Raw genomic sequence first — 19512 nt, forward strand, 5'->3', positions numbered from 1 at the left:
CTTCAGTGGCTCCCATAACAGGGACAGGCACCTATGGAGTAGACCAAGACTCCCAGCCAGGGAGGTGTCTAACATACAAGAGTGCCTAAAAGGCAGAGCTTGGGGAGACTGAGCCTCCACCTGCCTCTACCTGCACATCAGAGCAGCACTTCTCCAGCTTCGAGATGCATGCAAATCACCTGGGGATCTTGTGAAAATGCAGGTTCTAATTCAGCAGATCTGGAGACAGGTCTGAAGCTCTTCAAAGCTCTGCATGTCTAACAAGCTCCCTAGTGAGGTCAAGGCTGCTCAAGGCTGCTGGCCTATAGACCACACTTCTAGTAGCAAGGAGCTAGAGGCCACAGTGACTGGGACGCAGAGGGATTTTGTACACCTGTACATGTATTTTCATTGCCCCTCCTTGTTTATTCTCTTGGTCTCATATCCAATTGCATTGGGAAGAACCTCCCTCCCTCTGGTCATATGTCCTGAGGGAACATTCATTCATAAAAATAATACTGAGGCCTCTCTCTGCCTATCACACTCAAGTCATCTTAACCAATTGCCTCCAGACTTCCACAACGTGAGTATATTCTCCACGGTTACCCTCAAACCACTGGCACAGAGAGAGGAAGACTGTTCCTCTTCTCTCTGCTGCATAGTTTGAGTCTGGGTGGATGGTACTTTTATGTGGCCCCAGGGACATCAGCTCCCTGGCCCTGGGACAGCTCTATAGGTTCTGTCAGCTCCAATATTGCTTTCCACTGCTATGGGTAATAGAGGATATGGCCTATTCAAAGGTGATGCTGGGGGGCGCCTGGGGGGCTCAGTCAGTTAAGTGTTTGCCTTCAGCTCAGGTCATGATCCTAGAGTCCTGGAATCGAGCCCCACATTGGGCTCCCTGTGGAGCTCTCTCTCTCTCTCTCTCTCTCCAGCGTTCTCTCTCTCTCTCTCTGTCAAATAAATAAAATCTTTAAAAAAACAAACAAACAAACAAAAGTGATGCTGGGCTCAAAGCTGAAGGAAGACTCCAGAACGAGTGGTTCTTTGGTCCCATTGCCCAGAAAGATCAATATGCTTCTGCAAGCACAACGCGGGTGAACCCTCTACTCTGTGTCTCTGAGTTTACCAAGGGAAATGTTTGTGGGTGTGCCTCCATATCCAACTTAAGTTCTGGTTAAAGGAATCATTTAAGAATCTTTCCCTCATTGAAACGTCAGCAAAGAGGATAATTATTTGCATTGTCCAAACTATTTTCATAAAATCTCCAATGGAATTAGGAAACCCAAATATAGATGAGGTGCAATGGAACTGTCTTCCTGAGAGAAAAAAGGTAATTATAGAAAGGCCCTTCAAAGAAAAGTGGTGGAAACACTTGCTAATTTTTCCTTGAGACCTTCACAGGGCCAGGTTACACAGAGAGGAAGCTGGAGGTCTGGATAACCTATTACTTCTTTTCCCAAGGCAATTCCATGACCCGAGCAACCACCTTAGAGAGCCAAGACAATGAGTGGAATCAGGCCATGCTGAAGGCCAAGATAAACTGGGCTAATGCTCTGACTGTTCTAAATGGCTTGGAACCCAGCTGCCACCCCTATGAACATTGGCCCCCCAGACCCAGTCCCACCTTCCTGGCAGGCAAGATTCCCCCACATGCTACCACCTCAGAGAACCGTAGGACAGAAACTTCTATATGTTGCCAGATTACAACATTTTTCTGTTTCCCTGGATCTTCTTGCATTTCTCTTCAAAATTTTTTTAAACATGGCTCAAAAATCAGAATCATGTAAGAATGTACACTGAGCAGCATTGTGCTCTCCTTGTCCACACCCACTCCTGCCCTCTGGTCCACTCTAAGTCGTCATTGAGTTTCTGTTTATATTATTTCATTATGCACATATGAATAAATATTCTCATCCTTTTTCTTATTAAAAAGATAGAATTTACTGTTCTTTATTTTGCTTATTTTTCACTTAATGTATTCTAGAGATTTCTCCATAGCAGTATGTAGAAATCCTCCTTACCTTGATAGATGCATGGTATTCCAATATATGAATGTGTTAGGGTTTTCTTTCTTTCTTTTTTTTTTTTTTACTAAGCAAAGATCTAGGAGTTTATTTTTTTAATATTAATTATTGAAGTATAGTTGACATACAATGTTATATTGCTTTCAAGTGTGCACTACAACAATTTGACAATTCTATACATTACTCGGTGCTCACCACAGTGAGTGTAGTCTATCACCATACACCGTTATTACAATATTATTGACTATATTCCCTATGCTGTACTTCTCATCTCCATAACTTCATTATTTTATAACTGGATATTTGTGCCTCTTAGTCCCCTTTACCAGTTCTGCTCATCCCTTGCCAGGCCCCCTCTGGCAACCACCAGTTTGTTTCTGTATTTATGAGTCTGTTTGTTGTTTGCTCTTTGTTCTGTTTTTGATTCTACAAATAAGTGAAATCATATGGTATTTGCCTTTCTCTGACTTATTTCACTCAGCAAGGTACCCTCTATGTCCATTCATGTTGTAACAAATGGCAAAGTTTTATTCTATTTTTTCTATTGATTTCATTGTACATACCTACACCCTATACATATACATATGTATACATTGTACATATATACACCCTGTTTCTCCATTCATCTACCCATGGATATTTGGGATGCTTCTCTATCTTAGATATTGTAAATAATGCTGCAATAAACATAGAGGTGCATTTATCTTTTCAAATTAGTGTTTTCTTTTTCTTTGGGTGAATGTGTTAGATTTTATTCAGTTTACTGGTTGCTGTACAGTCTCTTCTATTGCAAGCAATGCTGCAAGCAGCATCCTTTTGCATATGCAATTTTGTTTTTGTACTGTAACCAAAGGCCAGATTCTGAGACAGGTTTTCTTGACTTAAAAAGTAAACGTATCTGTAATGTTGATAGATATTTCCAATCTCCCTTCCTTAAGAGTTGTAATATTTTATTCTCCTCCAGTAATGTGTAAGAGTATCTGTTTCTCTATAACCTTGTCAAGTGAGTGTGCATCAAACATTTGGATTTGGCAAATTCAATAGAGGACAAATGTTATCTTGATTTTAATATTCAACCTCTTATCATGAGTATGACAATATATTGTCACATCTATAAGGGACATTTAAATTTATTTTTTCTGTGAACCTTTTGTTTATGTCCTCTTTTTATGGCTGAATAATATTCCACTACATATTTTATATATATAAATAGAAAATATATATCATATCTTTATCCACTCATCAATCAATGGACACTTAAGCTGCTTCTATATCTCAGTTATTGTAAATAGTGCTGTTACAAAGATAGAGGTGTCAAATATCTTTATATTTGCAGAAATGATTTATGGAGTTTCTCCTTAAACATCATTAAATTTGACAAATTATATTAATTTATTTCCTGATGTTGAGTAATCATGGAGCAAAACTAACTTGGTTATGATGGTGACTTTTTTTAATGTATTGTTAGATTCTGATTATAATCATATGTGATATTGATCTATAGTTTTTTTATGTTAAACTTTAAATTAGATTTTGGTATCAATGCTATATTTGCTTCATATAAAGATTCTGCTTTGGACAATCTCAATAGCATTTAAATTATCTGCTCTTTAAAGTTTTAATAAAATTCTCCTTTGAACCTGGCCTCACCCCATATGTTTTATTTTCTAGCCAGTAAAGGAATCAATATTGGCTGTTGTTTAGCATAAAGTTTTGTTTCTTGCCAAAGCGAATTTGCAGAAACAGATATCAGTAAAGTCAAAGTAATGAAAGCCAAATATAAAGAGCAAATCTAGAAAGTGGTAAGAGGGGAAAAGAACACTTTACATGTGAGAGAACTATTTAATTCAATTAATAGTCAATATCTTTGAGAAACTATGGAGGCCAGCAGAGAGTACAACATCTTTTTATTTTAGTTGTAATATATTTGACATATAACATTGTGTAAATTTAGTGTGTACAATATGTTAACTTGATATATTTGTATAATGGAGCATGATTGCCATTGTAGTGATAATTAGCACCTCTATCACATTATGTAATTATCAATTCTTGCTAGGAGACTAGAACTTAATTATTCCAACCAATTAATATAATGAGACAACATCTTTAAAGTGCTGAAAGAAAAGTTTCAACCCAAAATTCCATATACTTTATTAATGGAGAAATAAAGACATTCTCAAATGAAGAGAAATTAAATAAGAGTACATAGTCCAAGCAGATCTTCACAGCAAGAAACCCTTGAGGCTGGAGTTCTGAAGGAAAAAATGATAAGTGATGGAAACCTGGATCCACAAATAAGAATGAAGAACATCAGAAATGGTCACAGAAGAGCATCAGTCTGAGTAAACAGAAAAGACTTGATTTTTGCTTTTTCATCTTAATTTCTTTATAATCAATATCACTGTTTAAAGCAAAATATATCATTATCTTATGTGGTTTGTAACCACATACTATATATAATAACTGAATATATATAATAACTATATATAATATAGTTGTAATATATATAATAACTATAATATAAAGGATCAGAATATGTCAATATGGACCTTGTATAGTTGTACATTTTCTATATTTTATATGAAGCTTTAATGCATAAATGTATGTGAACTCTGACAAATTAGGGATATATATATTGCAATCCCTAGAACAACCACGAACATGAATAATGCAAAGATGTACAGCTAAAAAGCCAATAAGAAAAATAAAATGTGGGACGCCTGAGTGGCTCAGTGGTTGAGTGCCTGCCTTCAGCCCAGGGCATGATCCTAGAGTCCCAGGATCAAGTCCCACATCGGGCTCCCTGTAGGGAGCCTGCTTCTCTCTCTGCCTATGTCTCTGCCTCTGTGTGTGTGTGTCTCTCTCATGAATAAATAAATAAAATCTTAAAAAAGAAAAAGAAGTGTAATTCTGAAAAATAAGAAAAATCAGGAAGAGGGAACAGAGGAACAAAATACAGAAAAGACAAATAGAAAACAAATAATAAAATGACACATCCAATTACAAACATATTAATAAATAAAGGTCTAAGCACTTCAATTACAATATACAGATAGAATGGATTTTAAAAAAAGCATGACCCAAACATATACTATCTGGAAGAGCTGCACTTTAAATATAAAGACAGAAGTGGATTGAAATTGAAGAGATCAAAAGGAAAAGTACCATGAAAACAGAGATATAAGAAGGCTGCAGTGGCTATCTTAAAATAAGATTTTTTTCAGAATAATTCTATATTTATTATTATTGTGGCTATAAACTGTCTTCTTATAGTCAGAGGTTGTTCTGTGCTATAAAACAAGATGGCTTATGATTAAACTTAGCTAAAATTTAGTACAGGAAAGAAATAACAATGACAAATCAGAAAAAATAAAAGGGACCATAATAAATAATAATATAACACTGAAAGTAATGGCAGCTCTTTTTAAAAGATAAAATAAAATTGGCAACGCTTTAGCTACATTAGCTAAGAAAAATTAAAGAAGCCTCAAAAACCAAAATGGCTGCATTACTCAGCCATTAGAAATGACAAATACCCACCATTTGCTTCGACATGGATGGAACTGGAGGGTATTATGCTGAGTGACATAAGTCGATTGGAGAAGGACAAACATTATATGGTCTCATTCATTTGGGGAATATAAAAAATAGTGAAAGGGAATAAAGGGTAAAGGAGAGAAAATGAGTGAAAATATCAGTGAGGGTGACAATACATCATGAGGGACTCCTAACTCCGGGAAACGAATAAGGGGTAGTGGAAAGGGAGGTGGGCGGGGAGTTGGGGTGACTGAGTGACGGGCACTGAGGGGGGCACTTGGCGGGATGAGCACTGGGTGTTATCCCATATGTCGGGAAATTGAACTCCAATTAAAAAAACAACAACAACACCAGAATGAGAAATGGAAGAGAAAACAATACAGCAGATAACCGTAGAAATACAGAGTGATAACAGGTTACTATAAATAAATATATACTAACAGTAAGATTCTTAGAAAAAAAAAAACCCAGATAATTCTTAAAAATTTACAAGTTACTAAGATTGAATCATGAATCTTGGATCCAGGAAGTAGGAAGTCTTAGATGAATAACAAGAATGGAAGTTGAATTAGGAATTAAAAATCTGCCAGCACAGAAAAACCCAAGACCACGTGGTTTCATTGGTGGATTCTACCAAATATCTAAAAAAATTAATGACAACCTTTATCAAAATCTTGCAAATAATGGAATAGAAGGAACGCATCCAAAATTAAAATAAGATTTTAAAAAGACTTAAAGAGGGCAGCCGGGGTGGCTCAGTGGTTTAGCGCCTGCCTTCGGCCCAGGGTGTGATCCTGGAGACCCGGGATCGAGTCCCACATCGGGCTCCCAGCATGGAGCATGCTTCTCCCTCTGCCTGTGTCTCTGCCTCTCTCTCTCTCTGTGTGTCTCTCATTAATAAATAAATAAAATCTTTAAAAAATAAAAAAAAGACTTAAAGAATGTCACCAGAGATAAGAAGGACATTACATAATAATAAATCAGCCAATTCATCAGAAACATGTAAGAGTAATAAATGTTTATGTGCCTGATATCAAAATTTGCAAATACTGTAGACAAAAATTATAATTCCCCAGTCATCGTTGGAGATTTTAATACTCCTCTTGAAAATTTTTTTCAAAACCTAGACAATATAAAGTCAGAAACATACAGAAGATTTTTATAAAACTATCAACACCTTGACCTAATTGACATTTATAGATCCCTACAGCAGATATTTTAAAGAATATATGAGAAGAATCCTTTCAAATGTAATATGGCATAGTACATTTGTCAAGGTGGAGAATATATCCAGCCACAAACAAGTTCTATTCAGATTTTCAAAATGATGAAATCATACCAAATATGACAGAATTAAGTTAGAAACCAATAGCCATAAGGTATCTAGAAAAACTCCAAATATTAGGAAATTAAACATTTTAATAAGACATTAATTAAAGAAAATAATCACACGGAAGTTAGAAAATATTTGGAACTAAATGATAATGGAAATGTAATACATCAAAATTTGTGGTTGATAGCTAAAGCAGTGCTTAGAGGGAAATTTATCACTTTTAATACTTTTTTAGAAAAGACAAGACCTAAAAATCAAAGATCTGCATTCCAATCTTATGAAATTAGGGAAAGAAGCAAATAAGCAGAAGAAAGGAAATCATAAAGATAAAAGCAAAAAATCAATCAAATATAAATTAAACAGAAGAAAAAAGTGTCTCTTTGAAAAGATTAATATAATTTATAAAAATTAATACAATTTATAAATATATGAAACAATGTGTATAACTACAACTTATAAAAAATATAAAATTGTATACGAGATACAAATTGCCAATATCATAACCACGGGGCATGATTTTATATTCTACAATTATTAAAAATGCAAAACAAGACTACAATGAGATATCACTTCACATGTTAGAATGGCTACCATCAAAGTAGATAAGAGATGACAAGTGTTGGTGAGGATATGGAGAAAAGAAAACTCTTGTGTTCTATTGGTAGGAATGTAAATTAGTGTGACCACTATGGAAAACAATTGGGAAGTTCCTAAAAAAATTAAAAATAGAGCTACCAGATGACCCAATAATCCCCTTCTGGGTATAGAAATAAAACAACTATCCAAAAGAAATAAAACAACTATCTTAAAAAGCTATCTTACCTCCCTGTTTATTGTGGCATTTTTTTTACAATAGCCAAGACATGGAAAAAACCTAAGTACCCACTTATGGATGAATGGACAAAGGAAATATAGTGTGTATATAGTGTGTATAAATATATATATGTATATATATACACAATGGAATATTATTTAGTGACAAAAAGAAGGAAATCCTGCTATTTGTGATGATAACATGGGATGTATCTTGAAGGTATCATACTAAGTGAAATAAGTCAGACAGAGAAAAACAAATACTGTATGACCTCACTTATATGTGGAATCTAAAAAATCCAAATTTATAGAAACAAAACAAATTGGTGGTTGCCAGAGGTGGGAGGTGGGGTGGGATGGGAGTAATGTGGGAAGGCAATCAAAAGTTACAAACTTCCAATTACTTTTTTAAAAAAGATTTTATTTATTCATGAGAGACTGACAGAGAGAGAGAGAGAGACTGAGAGACAGAGAGAGACAGAGAGAGAGAGGCAGAGACACAGGCAGAGGGAGAAGCAGGCTCCATGCAGGGAGCCCGACGTGGGACTCGACCTGGGTCTCCAGGATGGCACCCTGGGCCGACAGCGGCGCTAAACCGCTGAGCCACCCGGGCTGCCCCAAACTTCCAATTATAAGATGAAAAGGTTCTGGAGATACAATGTACAGCAAGGTTACTACAGTTAACCATGTTCTACTGTATATTTCAAAGATGCTAGATGTGTAGATATTAAAAGTTTTAATCACACACAAACACATACAAACTATAACTTTATGAGGTAATGGATGTTAACTGAACTTGTGGTAATTATTTTGCAATATATACTTACATCAAATCATTATTTTGTACATCTTGAACTAATACAATGTTATATGTCAGTTATATCTTAGTAAAACTGGAAAATATCTGAAATAAATAAATGAATAAAAATAGTCATACTTTAAAAGATCATAAGACAGTGTTATGCACAGCTTTTGCCAATAACTATGACAATCTAAATGAAATAAAAAATGTTCCTAAGAGAGGCGTGTGGGTGGCTCAGGCAGTTAAGTATCTGATTCTTGGTCTCAGCTCAGGTCATGATCTCAGCGTCCTAGGATCAAGCCCTGTATTGGGCTCCATGCTCACTGAGGAGTCTGTTTGAGATTCTCTCCTTCTCCTTTTGCCCTTCCCCTTGCTGGTGCAAATGTGCTCTCTCTCTCTCTCTCTCTCAAATGAATAAATCTTAAAAAAATTCTTAAGAAACACAAATTACCACACCTGATCCAAAAAAGAAATTGAGAATTTAAATATCTCTGTATTAGCTACGGAAACTAAATTCAAAATTAAGAACTTTTGCACAAAGAAAACTTTAGACCAGAGGTCTTCACTAGTCATTCTTATTAAATGTTTAAGGAAGAAATAAGACTATCTTAAACAAATTCTTTTAGAAAACAGAGGAAAACGCTCAATAGTCAACAAGGTTAGCATTATACTGACACTAAAAGACATCACTTTGATATGCCATGTGAACAGAAATGCTAAATTCTTTAACACAATTTTGCCAAATTAAATCCAGAAATATGTAAAAAGGATCATACTTTATGACCAAATGAGGTTGAACTTTTGAAAATAAATTAATATATTTCACCACTAACAGTGTAAAGACAAAAAATCCAATTATTTCAATTGATGCAGAAAAAGCACTTCATGAAATTTCAGTACCAATTATGAAAAATACTGTTTTCCTAAACTTGATTTAATATCTATGCATACTTACAGATCACATCATATTCAGTATGAAAACAGAATGGTTTCTCTTAAGATAAAAAGAAGATAAGGATGTCTGACTACTTTCACTGTGTCTATTCATCATTTCACTTGAGTCTTCACCAAGGTAATAAGCAAGAAAAACTAATAAAAAAAAGCATACAGATTGGAAAAGGAGAAGCAACGTTCTCTTTATATATAAAATGATGTGTATATAGAAAATTTTGAAGAATCTACGAAAAGTTTCTGGAACTAGTAAATGAATCTGATAAAATTGCATGATACAAGTTCAATAAACCAACTCTATTGTGTTTCTACATACTAACAATGAACAATTGAATTTTTAAAACTATTTAATTTAAGATTTGCATAAGAATAGTTTGGGATAAATTTACTAAAAGATGCGTAAGATCTCTACACTAAAAACTACACCACCTTGCTATGAGAAATAAAAGCAGATCTAAATAAAAGGAGAGATATACATATTCATGGATTAGGAGATTTAAGATCACTAAGATGGCAATTCTCCCTAAATTGATTATACATTCTAGACAATACACATCAAGGTCCCAATAGGCTTGTTTGAAGAACTTAAAAATCTGCTTCTACAATTTACAAGGAGAAGCAAAGGTATAGAAGAACAATAATAGTTTTGAAAATGAAGAGCTAAGTTGGAGGCCTTACACTATCCAATTTCAAGTTTTACTGTAAAGCTATAGTATTTGAGACAGTATGGAAATGGTTTAAAAATAAACAATTACATCAATGGAATAGAATCAAGAAATAGAGCCACACCCACAATTTCAATAAAAGTGCCAAGGTAATTCAATATGGGAAGGATAGTCTCCTACACAAAATATGCTGAAACAATTGTATATCTCTATAGGCTTTTTAAAAATTAACTTTGACATTTGCCTCAAATTATAAGCAAAAATGAACTCAAAATAGATCATACATCGGGATGCCTGGGTGGCTCAGGGGTTGAGTGTCTGCCTTTGGCTCAGGGCATGATCCCGGGATCCTGGAACCGAGTACCACATTGGGCTCCCTGCGTGGGGCCTGCTTCTCCTTCTGCCTGTGTCTCTGCCTCTTTATCTGTGTCTCTCGTGAATAAATAAATAAAATCTTTTTAAAAAATAGATAACAGGGATACCTGGGTGGCTCAGCGGTTGGGCACCTGCCTTGGGCTCAGATCGTGATTCCGGGATCGGGGATCGAGTCCCGCATTGGGCTTCCCGCAGGGAGCCTGCTTCTCCCTCTGCCTATGTCTCTGCCTCTCTCTCAGTCTGTGTCTCTCATGAATAAATAAATATATCTTTTTAAAAAATAGATCATAGATCTTAATATAAAAGCAATAAGACTCATAAACACATAGAAGAAAAATATTTGTGATACTGAGCTAATCAAAGATTTTTTAAAAGATTTTTTAAATAAGTCACAGAAAGTCCCAATTATAAAAGGCAGCACTGATAAATGGATCCTAACAAAATTAAAACTGAATACCCTTAGAAAGACACAATGAGAGAAATTAAAAGGCAAGCTGCAGATTGAGAGAAAATATTTGCCAAGCATATGTCTATCAAAGGGCTTGTGCCCAGAATCTATGGAGAATTCTTGTGATCCAATAGTAAGTGATCCCAATGAAAAATTTGGCAAAAGATTGATTTGAACAAATTCTTTTTGTTTGTTTGTTTTATTCTATTTTGTTTTGTTTTCAACAGACAGTGAGAGAGCACAAGTGGACGGAGAGGGAGAAGCAGGCTTCCCACTGAGCAGGTAGCCCAACGTAGGGCTCCATCCTAGGACCCTGGGATCATGACCTGAGCTGAAGGCAGACACCCAACTGACTGAGCCACCCAGGTGTCCCTGAAGAAATTCTTCACATAAGCAGAGACACAGATGACAAGTAAGCATAAGAAAATGTACTCAACATCTTTAATCATCAGGGGAATGCGAATTAAAACCACAGTGGTATCCTACCACATACCCTTTAGGATAGCTAAAATTAAAAGACTGGCAATAGCAAGTGCTGGTGAGGAAATGTGGAACCATTGGACTCTCATGCAGTTTTACTGGACCTACAAACCATTACAGTATGTTTGGAAAACAGTATGGTAGCATTCTTGAAGTTTACACATAAATTTATCATCTGATTCAACAATCCCATTCATGGATATTGAAGTGATAAATTAAAGATATGTCCACATAGAGACCCTTATATGAATATTAGAGCAGCATTATTCACAGAAGTTGAAACAACTGAATTCCAATTGATGAGTCCACATTATGAAATACTCAGCACTATCATGGAACACAGTATCAATATACATAGCCTGAATGAGCCTGAAAACATCATGTTAAGGGAAATAAGTCACACCAAAATGCTATATATAGTATGATTCTTTTATATAAAATTCTAGAAAAAATAAAATTCTAGTGTCAGAAAGAACAGTAATTTCTGAAACCAAGAATTGAAGGAAGACATGAACTTCAAAGAAGCAAGAGGGACTCTTTGAGGGGGATAAACAGTGTATATTTTTATTTGGATGATGATTATATGATTATATAGAATTGCCAAACTTATCAAACTGTGCAATTAAAAGGGGTGCATTTATTTTATGTAAATTACATGTCCATAAAGCAAGGATGGGGTGGAGGAACTTCAAACTGAATTATATTAAAAGTATATCATCAAAATTTGTGGGTTTAAACTAAATAAGTTCTTGAGGGAAATTTAAAGCTTTAAAGACTTACATAAAAAAAAGGTTTTAAGTCAATAATCCAAATTTTTGTCTTAGAAAAAGAGCAAATTAAGCCTCAAGAGGAAAGGAAATACTAAAGAGCATAAATATATAAAGTAGAAAACAATACAGAAAACTTTACAAGCTCAAATTCGATTCTCTGAAAAGATTCTTAAAAATTGATGAAGTCCAAGCAAGACGGAAAAAGAAAAATACAATGAACCAAAGCTATGACTGAAAGAGAGAATATTCCTGAGATCCATCAGCCATTACAAGGATCCTAAGAGAATACCATAAATAATTTTATGTCAATATATTTAACATCTTAGATAAAAGCTAGCCAGGTGAAACAGTAGTGGAGACTATCCTGCAGAAGGAGCAGCTCGTGCACAGACGAAAATGTGGCCCTGTCTGGAATGGCATGTAATTTTGACAGGAAGGTGGAATGCAAAGGAATGAAAAGTCGGACTGGAGAGTTCCGTGGAGGTTGACTCACACGCTTGGTCCTGCAAGCTGCGTTCAGGTCTCTGAATTTTATCCTGGGACCTTAACATATATGTGTTTTGGAAAGATCTAGGCAGCAGGATTAGGGAGAAAGGGAGAGTCAAGCTTCTATTGCAGTTATGCTGGCAAAACAGAATGGGTGCCTGAAGCAAGATGCCGCAGCAGAGAAAGAGGAGAAAGGTGAAGAGAACCAAGTTGGCCTCCCCATCTACCTCCCAAGTAGTTTCTTACTTTCCTCTGCTGGTGCAGAAGAGGGTGTAAGGGGCATCAGTGAGTCGCAGGCTTGGACTGACATAGCTGATGGTGCTTCCTGAGAGGAGAGACCAGAGGAGCAGGGCTATGTGATGCTCCTTCCTTCCCTTGGATAGAACCTCAAGCGTGTGCACTTCATCTGCTCCTAACAAGGATGTGATGCTCAGTGGGTATCCACATCGTTATTTCACATGTAATTCTGTCGTGCTTCAACAGGAATATACCATACTCTTGTCTACTTCTTTGGTCAGACAATTATCCACCCAGGAATAATTCTGATATGAATTTGCAAATTAAGTTCGATGGACAGATGAAATTGACTGATTCTTTAACCAAAAGCATCTTCCCTGGCCAAATGAATTCTGTTAGTTGAGCTATGTATTTTTAAGAGCAAGAAAATATGCATGCACAAAAAGCCCTGTCCCTTTTTCTTTTTTTTCCTTTCTTTTTCTTTTCTATTTTTTTTAAAAAAGATTTTATGTATTTACTTGAGCAAGAGAGAAAGAGATAGAGAGCAGGAGCAGTGGGAAGGGGCAGAGGGAGAAGCAGACCCCCAGCTGAGCATGGAGCCCAACATGGGTCTCAATCTCAGGACCTGAAGACCATGATGTGAGCTGAAAGCAGATGCTTGGCCAACTGAGCCAGCCAGGCACCCCTCTTCTTTTCTTTCCATTCTTTTTCTTTCTTCTTTTTGATCTTCATCTCTTTTCTTCTCTTTCCTCCCACTATCCCTCAATTTCTCCTCCCAATTCCCTCTCTTTCTTTGTTAATCTGAGAGAAAAATTTCTCCAAACTGGAACTCTTATCATTGATTGGTTTTAGCACAAACATGAGCTCTAAAATCTGGAGTCAGGTAGACATGTGATACTGAGCTTGACATTTCCATGGGGAGTTCCATCAAATATCTCCTTCTTACCAGCTCCTGCTCTTCACATGACCCACAGTTTAACTTCTGCAGAGATTACATTGTCTCCCCCAGGTGATATGCAGATACAACCTCATGGAAAGAAGTTTAAAAATAATTGTAAGCTCATTAGACATGGCAGGATCCAGAGGAGAGGGAGCTGAATGGATGAGGGGAGAGTGGATTCAGGAGATGAGAAAGGGCACATGTTTCCACTTACAAGCAAGGGCTTTAACACTGTGCCAAACAAAGCTGCTGGTGGATCAACGTAGAGCAAGCACATGAGCACACACCACTGCATTGGACTTTGACAAAACAGTTTGGCTGAAGCAATAAAACAATTTTAAGGTAACCTTTGTGGGGACTTTCAATCATTGCTCCATTGCAATCAACACATGATATACAAGGCTGATGAAAAGAGCAATGTGCTGGGAAGCCGGCCATGAACTCAAATTATGGGTTTTCCATTGACTTGCTATGAGAATTAAAAAGACTTTTTAATTCGCCCGACCTTCAATGTCCTGAGCCATCAAAAAATAAAACAATACTTGCTACCTCACAAGATTTTATGAGAATATACTGAGATCTATCTTGTGAAAAATTCCCCAGTATAAATTATTTCTATTACCATTATTATTGAGAAACAATGTTCAGACAGAGAGTATTTAATTTTAGAAAAGCAAGGCACAAAAAAAATAATTTGTGGCAAAAAAAATTCTTCTGTATAAAATGCTGACCTCCTCCTAAAATCTGACATAAGATAGTGAGCATTTTAATACTCAGTGGAGACCATTACTACAATAAAATCTTCCTGCACAGCTAATTTTTGGTTTGGTTTTTGTGGAATAACCATCACATGGAGTATCAGTTAATGGAATAAAAGCTGGAACTATGAAAATAGATTTTAGTTTTTTTTAAAAAAAATATTGCAAAAGTCATTTTGGCAGTGGAATGAACTTCTTGGCAGATATGATAGTAATAGCCCTTTGCTGTAATTGAATTATAAGAAGCATTTAAAAATTTTAGCTTTGGAGGGGAATTCATTTTTGTTTTTTTCAGCATGTATTTAATTGCTGAAAACAATATTACCTAATTTCATTTCAGCTTCTGTAACTCCTAAGCAAAAATCACGATACTTATGTAAATTTACGTAAATAAGATACAGAAGGTCATTGGGAATCAAGACCTATTTATGCTTTCATCACCAAATTGGAGCTGTAGCTCCAATTCTGGTAATGAATTTGGACAACTCTCAAGTTTCAGTTTTTGCTAATAAAGGCTACTAAAATAAACCCAAAACCTCTGAGTAAATTCAGTACATCCTAGAACATGGCCTCCAGGCAGGCAAATCTGGTTCACTGGGGATGATGATTTGATCAATGATAAGTGAACAATTACAGTCCATATAACTAGACCCTGAACATAGTCATATTCAAATATTTAATGGAATAAATATTAAAACATTCCTTTCTAATAATGATGACTAGATCTCAGAAACAGAAATAGATAGCTAGGGTTTAGTTTCTTTAAAATTCATATGCAGAGATGTAGGTTATATTTTCCATAAGACATAGCAACCTACTTAATGTTAAACTCGCTAGAGAGATTAGTGTCTAACTTGACAATTAAAATGCAGACACACAGGCACGCACACAAAGAGTGTACTGCAGCTGCTGCCCTTTGTCACTTAGCTAGTTAGAGCAGAGGACAGTTAACTCCACACCACTCTGCTGAACTGAATCTGGCTTTCTGTAGGAAATACCACAGTTATGATCTTTACAATGAAGAGCTCAAAAGCAGGGAAATTAGTTGTTTTGTCTACTTCATATTGCCATCTTCTGATCAGCATTGCACATTTAATAATAATAAGAGAATTATGACCATGTTAGGGGCAAGATAGTTTTATTACATCTATTGTTATGGGAAAACTTAATTTAACCATCGTGAAAAGAGACACAGCAGCACATGAACAAAGCCTGGACAAAAGAACACAGGAAAAGGAAAAACAGTTGGTGCTGCAGTAATGCGGCTGGGAGTGAATTTCATTTTTGTACATTTTGTTGTTGTTTTTAATGTTTTTTGTATCTTTAAACCCCTAATAGAGTAAGTAGAAAGTGCCTTTCAACCTAGGATATATACACAGAGAATTTTTAGTTATGGAAGCATAAACTCGTCTTGTTTAATTTTGTACCAGCTGTGAAAGAAATGTTAACACAAATGATACATAAAAAAAGTTGTGTTTGGGGAGTAGGTGGTTAGCTTAATCTGAGAACAATTTATTTTTGAGCATTACCTTCATCCATTTCTATAAAAGCCTCATGGTAGGAACACACAATCTAAATTCTTTGCTTCAGCAGATTTGTCAGGATGGAAGGAGACAGTTATGTTTTAATCATGAGATCACATTATTCTAAGAACTTGAAAACGATATATTTGATTTTCTTTAAGAATCTCCTATAATTGAGGGTTATTTTAATAGCTCGATAACTTGCCTTACCAATTCTGGGCTCTCACTCTCCATTCCTCTTGCCTCCCGATGTAGCAATACAGGATACATCTTCTCGAGTCCTCTTTCCTCATGAATGCTCTCCTGCTAAACACTTGGGTGACTTCCCAGTGCCTGTAGAACACTTTTGATAATTGGTTTTTTCCCCCAAAAGCTTTCTATAATTTGTTCCTGCAAAAACTATACAACCTTCTCTTCTAGATTTCCAACAAAAAACTTCAATTTCTCCTACTTGAAAATCTTCCCACAACTTCCTGCTTCCTTAAAAACTACCCTGTCTTCCACTTTAATTTCTGGACCATCCAACATGAGTCTTACCAGAGAATCACAACCCAAATTGATAGTTCTTATTTCTGAATTTCATGAAAATGTGTACACTTTTATCACCATATAAGCATAAATAGCCTTGGATTATTTTTAAAAAATTAGTATGTGTTTTCTTATTACTTTTTTTACCAGATCAATGTTCCTTAAAACATCTGCTTTTTTATTACATTTATATTGTATCTTTCTAACAGCTATTATTTCCCAAGAGTTGTTAAATTGTAATAATGTGGCCTAAGTAGACACTCAGTGAATGCACTTTGAATGAATGAAGGTGAAGATACTGTACCCAACTAGCAAGAAGGATTCTGGCTTCAACTTTGCTCTATTTTAATCATAATGATGTTGGCCAAGTCAGTTACTATTTTTGGTTCTCCTTTTTTTCATCCCTGAGAGGAGCCAGGTGTAAGAGCTAATCTTTATTCAGGCCCGTCTCACTTCTAGTGACTATCTGCATAACTCTATCGCCAAGCCTTGTCTTACTCAGCTGACTCACCTTACTCACATGGGAGCATTCAAATAGCTGGAACAAATTTAGGGAATAGGTATGAAGACACTGACCTCAGGGACTCTGACAGTCTGGCTGTGTGGCCAAGGTAACAGGCACTCTGGGACCGAGTCAGAGATCAGAGTTGGAGGTGAAGTTTATAAAACAGATATAGGGACTTTAAGCTCGAGGGAGAGAGACAAGATTGAATTCTTTGGTGCAAGCTCTTCTGAACTTTGGTACAAGCCAAAGTTCAGACTTTAAGCTGCCTGGCTGCTTGGAGAGTGCCAGAGGTCAAGATCCATCAGAGGCTAAGGTGGGGGTGTGGTTATAGGGTGGGGGTGTAGGTGATACAGTTGAGGCTGCTTCTTAAGACCCAGAGATCCCAGCTGCCCTGACTCATGCATACTCTCGGAAGAATAAAGTCTGAGGGCCTGGGCATGCAGGACTCAAGCCCAAGCTGGCCTAAGGAGTCAGGGCAAGAATGGAGTTCAGAGCCAGCCCAAGCAGGCCCTGCCTTGACACCAGTGAGGGCCACCGGCCACAGCCACAGAGGCCCGAGCTTGCATCATGACTTGAGTTTACAGATAATGATTAGCAGGTAAGCAGCAAGATTCTGCTAATGCTGGAGAAGGCAAGGCCCTTTATATCCTTAGAGAGCTTTACTACATTTACCAGAGGCCAGGAAGGCACAACCGTCCCCCAAATTCCTTTACAGAGCTGTTATCTGGCGACAGGGATGTGCCAAGGGTGTGTGAGGTACAGTCCCAACAACTGCCAGGGCATCTTCAGCTAAGTTCTGGCTAAGCATTCCTTCCAGGGGCAGGGCGTCTCTGGTGATGATGGGCTCACCTCCTCAGCTAGCCGGTGGGCACACGCACACTAATGTGAATCAATGACCACCAAGGGTGCCCCGTAGTCTCCCTCTCCTGGTGACCCTCCCCTGCTGCCTGTGGGGAACTCTGGAATGGAAGAAATAGAGACACTGAGGGGGTGGAGAATGTGGCAGGGATCCTAACTTTTTGCTTAAGGAAGCTCTTAATGAGTACCCACCTGCCTTCAGGGAACAAAACATAATTCACTTTAGTCTTTCAAATGCAGTGCTCATGACCAAATCCTGCCACCAACAATCTGTGTCCCAATGCGTTCTTCAGCAACAGCATTTTCCTGTGGACCCAGTTTCAGAAGTTCTTTCCTACAGAATCTGTTGAAGATGACAAAGAATCCAGATACTTACTGACCACATTTTATTTCTTTAGTGAGCAATTATGACATTTCTTGAGCTATTTAAATATGTTCTCTGAGTCAGGTAAAGGAGATCGTCATAGTTAACCAACAAGTCATTCTTGGGTACTTAACAATATCCTAAGCACTTAATCATACTTAAAAGTGACTATTAATGAAGCTTATAAACCATTTGCAACTCTGAAAGTGAATTTCTCTGTAGGCTTAGAGAGTATTAAGCCATTTAGATTTTACCACACAAATATTATTCATGCTTTAATTCCTGAGAAAAGAGATTCAGAAAATCAGGTTAATACTCAGTTGTCTTTTGCTAAGTTTCGCAAATACTTACTCCATCTGGGAAGCCCTGAGCTTAGGTTAAATGTTCCTGAAGTCATTCCCAAACTTCGTAACCATTAGTGACCAGTTTTTAATGATTATTAAAGAAAATGAGAATGCAAATCAAAGACATTAAAGAATAGCTTTGCTAGAATGCTGGCATTTTAGGCAAATAGGTTTTTTCTTTTTTCTCAAGAATTACTGATACATAGGAAAATGAATCAAAAGACAACCTATCCAAGATCTATAAAGAACTTATTAAACTCAACAGCAAAGAAACAAACAATCCAATCATGAAATGGGCAAAAGACATGAACAGAAATCTCACAGAGGAAGACATAGACATGGCCAACAAGCACATGAGAAAATGCTCCTCATCACTTGCCATCAGGGAAATACAAATCAAAACCACAATGAGATACCACATCATGCCAGTGAAAATAGCAAAAATTAACAAGACAGGAAACAACAAATGTTGGAGGGGATGTGGAGAAAGGGGAACCCTCCTGCACTGTTGGTGGGAATGTGAACTGGTGCAGCCACTCTGGAAAACTGTGTGGAGGCTCCTCAAAGGGTTAAAAATAGAGCTGCCCTATGACCCAGCAATTGCCCTGCTGGGGATTTACCCCAAAGATACAGATGCAGTGAAACGCCAGGACACCTCACCCCAATGTTTCTAGCAGCAATGTCCACAATAGCCAAACTGTGGAAGGAGCCTCAGTGTCCATTGAGAGATGAATGGATAAAGAAGATGTGGTCTATGTATACAATGGAATATTCCTCAGCCATTAG

At 36.8% G+C, this 19512-nt stretch overlaps 1 long non-coding RNA gene across 6 annotated transcripts in view; it reads right to left on the reverse strand.

Annotated features, from left to right (window-relative positions):
* LOC140632364 (uncharacterized) overlaps window positions 1–19512 on the reverse strand; it is a 107663-nt gene that overhangs the window by 13302 nt on the left and 74849 nt on the right. For 3 of the 6 annotated variants that reach the window (XR_012029911.1, XR_012029902.1, XR_012029930.1), the window contains 2 exons: window positions 18211–18361; window positions 16338–16460 (listed from right to left, as the gene is read on the reverse strand). This is a non-coding gene — a long non-coding RNA (uncharacterized lncRNA). Of the gene's footprint in view, window positions 1–4135; window positions 4292–8519; window positions 8597–13852; window positions 13934–16337; window positions 16461–18009; window positions 18120–18210; window positions 18362–19512 lie in introns of those variants that run through there. The other 3 variants (XR_012029922.1, XR_012029921.1, XR_012029929.1) reach the window with 3 other exon arrangements.

This window comes from Canis lupus, chromosome 1, assembly GCF_048164855.1.
Source record: "Canis lupus baileyi chromosome 1, mCanLup2.hap1, whole genome shotgun sequence".
Taxonomy (NCBI): Eukaryota; Metazoa; Chordata; class Mammalia; order Carnivora; family Canidae; genus Canis; species Canis lupus.